Genomic DNA, 5,638 nt, shown 5'->3' on the forward strand with positions numbered 1-5,638 from the left:
AAAATGGCGCCCAGGACTCGCGGCCGCGCGCTTCCCCGGAGCGTCTCCGCCCGAGAGGGCGGGGAGGGGGCGGGAGGGGGCGGGGCGGAGCCGGTGAGAGAGGGGCCGCGCCCAAGCGGGAGCGCGCGCTGCGGCCGCCTCCGACTCCCCGCTCCGGGACGAGCCCCCACCTTCGTGCACAAGGTGTGAATCCCACTTGTAGGGGATTTTTTTTCTGTTTTGAGACGGAATGTGGAGGGCTGCAGCTAGCCAGATGCGGAAGAGACTATCCGTGGCTGAAACTGGAAGGTTTAGGGAGGTGGAGCAGAAAAAAGAAAGGAAAGAGTGTCCCTGGAGCCCGCTGTGGCTGCCCCGCGGACATCCCTCCGCTGGGGCACCGCGGCCCGCGGGTGGGCGCCCCGGACGCCTGAAACCTTGGGGTTAAACACAGTCTATGAAGACCCGCACTTCGATGTGCATAAGTGGTCCTTAAAAGATGCCAAGGAAATGTACCAGAATGGTGACAGTATTAACGCTGGGATTGCAGATAGTTTTAAAAATATTTGTATTTCCCAGTATTTCTAAAGTGTCTTTTATCATTAGAGTTATTACATTTTAAAGACGACCTTTGCTTTATGAAATAGAGTCCTGAAATTTGTAAATAGCTTTTGAAACAATGGGAAAAGTAAAGACTTACAAAGCTGTGGAAAAGAAAACCTCTGGTGACTCCTTTTGTAAATCAAGGCATCTTTTTGTGTAACTGCTACCTAGTTGACTTGTTTTAAAGTTTGGATTTTTTTGATACTGGGTTTTCTTAAAGTTGGAAACGTTCTTAGGTGCAATATCATAAATTGAATCATGAGCCATTCCTCGCTACACCTCCAAAAAAGAGAGAAAGCAATTTTCCATTCAAAGATGTCTTAGAACTCTCAGATCCAAGTGTAAGAGACGGAAAGGCAGTGGTGCCCAGGAAGCTTTTCATTCTTCCCGTTTTCCCAAGAAATTGAGCTAGGAAGCCAAGTATAAAGTTACACCGAAGTTCAGTTTGAGGCCAGGAGTGGTACAGGCTTACACCTGAAATCCCAACATTTTGGGAGGATTGCTTGTGGTCACGAATTGGAGACCAGCCTGAGCCATATATCCAGACTCTGTCTCTACAAATAAAATAAAATAGTAATAATTTAAAAAATTAGACAGGCTTGGTGTAATCCCAGCTACTACTCAGGAGGCTGAATCAGGAAGATGGCTGGAACCCAGGAGTAGAAGGTTACAGTGACTTATGATGTCACCACCGCACTCCAGTCTGGGCAAGAGAGTGAGACCCTGTCTCTAAAATAAAATTAATTCAATGTGGGGAAATGCCAGCGTTGTTTGTTTGTAAGGGCCTCCCAGCTGTCAGATCACTAAATGAAACTGTACAAAGTCTCTAGCAGGATAAGAATGTGGATTCACCTGAACTGCGACATTTTTTTAGGTCCCTCAGTGACAGGATGATGAGGAACAACAGAAAGTTCTAAGAAAGACAGTGATAATTATTAAAGCAAAACAAATAAATCAAATACAGGTCCATTTATTTAAAGTTGGATGAACAGTATAAATGATCAGTAAAATACATTAAACCAATTCAGCAAACATAGTGAGCATAGGTTGCATGACGTTAATCTTGTATCACATTACTACTATGTCACACTCCAGTCATAGTTCTTGTTTTTTTGCCATTATGGTCTATTCTCCTCCTAAACAAGAGAAGGACCTGGGCACACTTGACCTGTTGAATACTCTTCTTCCCTGTTATTGGCAATGATTTTATTTTACCTTTTATTTGAAAAAAGAAATGTGTTAATTTTTAATCAGTCAGTACTTATTAATATTTATCAATTGTATCATCAGGATCAGTGGCATGGTGGGTGAATGAAAGGAGGAGTATGGAGCACATTGATCCAACAGGGAAAAATATTTTATTACTAAGCCTGTTTGGAATTGCCAAAGCCTGTCGTAATAAAAAGCAAATGAACAATTAGTCTCTTTATTATTGTCTTATATTATTCACAGACAATATACCCCTTCCACCGTGTAGAATGGTGTAGACCATTCCCACACCACCCCAGCCTTGGTACACCAGTAATAAGGATTAGATTATGTTGCAGTAGTTCCTTAATATGTGCTCTAACTTATACTTTTGAGGCTGAGCAACAGGCAGAAGCTGGAAGAGTTTCAAGGAGATTGTTAGTGCTGGAAAGACAATAAGGAATTGTTAATGGAAACCAGAGAAATCAAGATATCTTTGGATATCTTTCATATAATGATGGCAAGCCCAGTGAAATATTTGTCTATGGCAACATGGAAAATAGAGAAATGCATTTACAAATTGTTGGACTTGGCTAAAGTAATTTCCAAGCAGGCTGGGTGCAGTGGTTCACAGCTATAATCCCAGCACTTTGGGAGGCTGAGGTAAGCGGATCACTTGAGCTCTGGAGGTCAAGATCAGCCTCGGCAACATGGCGAAACCTTGTCTCTACTAAAAATACAAAAACATAGCCGGGCGTGGTGGCATGCATCTGTAGTCCCAGCTACTCAGGAGACCGAGGTGGAAGGATCACTTGAGCCTGGGAAGTCAAACCTGCAGTGTATTGAGTCATGATCGTGCCACTGCATTCTAGCCTAAGTGACAGAGGGACACCCAATCTCAAAAAAAAAAAAAAAAAGAGTTCAGATAGAACTTAATTAAAGAAATAACTGTTTAGTTTTTGAGTAGAATTTAGAGGAACGACAGAGGGCCTGGAACAGTCTTTCCTTCCATCAAAAGGTTCACAAAATTTAAAAAGATCTTTAGGGAAATGATAAATGCCTGGGTGTTACCAGTAAGACATGGCCTCAGCGTAGGGCTCAGATCAAGAGTCCACCTACAGGACTTTAGAACAATTTCAGGTGGTACCTCTTAGACCATCTTAGCTAGTTAAGAGGTCTTTTAAGGATTTTATATGTATGCTCACTAGATTTCTAAGAATTTTAAAAGCACTGAGCCACAGCATCTTGAATCTCAGCCCTATCAGAGAGGAATATATCTCAAAGAGATTTATGGATGTGGCTTTTTTTCTGATGGAGTGAACCAAAGTAAGAGTCATAGGAAACATATAATATTTTTAAGAAAATTATATTAACAGAAACACTGTGAATCTGAATAAAAGATATAGAGACAGTTAAAAATGAAGAGTCCTTGGGCAGGCGGATGTGGTGGCAAGCACCTGTAAGCCACTAAAGAGATCATGTGTCTCTTTAGTTAACAAGTCTTTAAGAGGAAATGCACTTGAATATGGGCTGGACTTTGTGATTTGCTCCATCATGAGAATGTAGAGGAAGTAACATTGTAGGACTTCCAAGGCTAATTTATGAAAAGTCTTGCAGTTTTTGTCTGGATGTCTGCATCTCTTGGCATGTTTCTTCCTTAGTTCCCTCTTGGAACCCAGCTGCCATGCTGATCAGAAGTCCAAGTCACATAAAGAAGTGTGCTGGTTTACAGCCCCCGCTAAGTTCCCAGCCAGCAGTCAGCATCAACTGCCAGCCATGTGGGTGAGCCTTCTTGAGCATCTGTCCTAGTTAAGCATCCAGATGACTCCGGCTCAGCTGCTATCTATTTGCAAACACAAATCCAAACTGAGAATCCACCAGCAAAGCTCAGTGAACCCACAGAACCCTGAGAAACAATAATGAAATACTGAAATAATGAAATATCCATTAAGTAAGGAGTGTTTTGTCATACAGTAGTAGATAACTGGAAGGTAGTTAAATAATAAAGACAAGAGAAGGAATCAAAAAGATAAGAAAAATAGAGAGAAATTAGCAAAAACAAAAGTTGGCTTATAGGAAAGGCAAATGAGGTAGGCACATGTCTGGTCAAATTGATTAGTAAAAGAAGAGAAATTGCAAGTTACAAAGTACAGAAACTTTTAAAAAGGGAACAAATATAGCCACTACAGAAATTTAAAACACAAAAAGTATGCTATGAGTAATTATTAACTAATAAAAGAGAGCCTAAAGTGAATAAATTCATTTAAAAATAACATGCCAAAATTGGTACAAGGAGTAGAGAATTTGAATTCATTATAAACACTGAAGTAATTATCAAAGCCTTTTTCTCCCAAATAACCTTAAACCCACATGGAATTAGAGATGAGCCTTATCATATTTCTAAGTAAGAGTTTATTCCTTTCTTTCTTTTCTTTTTCTTTTATTCTTTTTTTTTTTTTTCTTGAGACAAGGCTATGTTGCTGTGTTGCTCAGGCTGACCTCAAACTCCTGGCATCAAGCAATCCACCTGCCTCAGCCTTGTACCTGGGATTACAGGAGTGTGCCAGCATGTGCAGCATGAACTGATCCCTTATACGATTGAGAAAAAAGATAAAGAAATGAAGTGGCCCAAGTCATTTTAATGAAACTAGTATAATCGTGATTCCCAAACCAAATACAGAAAAGAAAGGAAAACTATATCCCCATTGCCCACAATGAAAATAAATGCAAAAATGCTAAAAGAAATATACAGGTTAAGCATCTTTAATCCAAAAATATGAAATCTGTAATGCTCCAAAATCCGAAATTTTTTGAGTGCTGACATGACTCCACAAGTGGAAAATTCCACACCTGACCAAAGTAAAAATTCAGTCCAGACTTTATTTCATGAACAAAATCATTTAAAATAATGTATAAAATTACCTTCTGACTAAGTGTATAAAGTGTCTGTGCAACATAAATAAATTTCGTGCTTAGGTTTGGGGTCCATTCCCAAGATATCTCATTATGTATATGCAAATATTCCAAAATCTGAAAAAAATCTGAAATCCAAAAGACTTCTGGTTCCAGGCATTTCAGATAAGAGCCACTCGACCTTTATGAGTTAATCAAATCCAACAGTGTAATAAAACCAAAAAATAAACAAAACCAGAACAAAACAGTGATAATACCATGCCTGATCGTCTTTCTCCTCTTTTTCTTTTTCCACGGCATGTGTCACTTCCTAGGTTATTATGTATTGTATTTCAGTTGTTTAGCGTCCATCTCCCACCTGTAATATAAGCATGGCAAAAATATGAATCCAGCCGGGCACAGTGGCTCACACCTGTAATCTCAGCACTTTGGGAGGCTGAGGTGGGCCGATCACCTGGGGTCAGGAGTTCAAGAACAGCCTGGCCAACATGGAAAAACCCCATCCCTACTAAAAATACAAAAACTAGCTGGGCATGGTGGCAGGCACCTGTAATACCAGCTACTCCGGAGGCTGAGGCAGGGGAATTGCTTGAACCTGGGAGAGAGAAGTTGCAGTGAGCTGAGATCGAGCCACTGCACTCCAGCCAGGGAGACTCCGTCTCAAAACAAACAAACAAAAGCAACAATAATAACAAAAAAAATGAATCTTAGTCTGCATGGTTCATCCATCCTAGGCTCATAAAACAGTGTGTAAATGTTTCTTCCAAGGATGAAAGAATGTGGCAAAATGGGACTTATGTTTTATTACATGGCATAGTTACCTAGACTTAACCCAAAATAAATCTGTCTTGAGGAATAGATAGGCATTTAGATGTCGCAGAGGAGGGAAGAGTCTTAAGAGGCTAATGGGAAGATGATGAGAGGACACAGTCATAATAAGTTTATGAGTCAGAGGACC

This window comes from Aotus nancymaae, unplaced genomic scaffold, assembly GCF_030222135.1.
Source record: "Aotus nancymaae isolate 86718 unplaced genomic scaffold, 86718_ANA_hifiasm-v0.15.2.pri h1tg000088l, whole genome shotgun sequence".
Lineage (NCBI taxonomy): Eukaryota > Metazoa > Chordata > Mammalia > Primates > Aotidae > Aotus > Aotus nancymaae.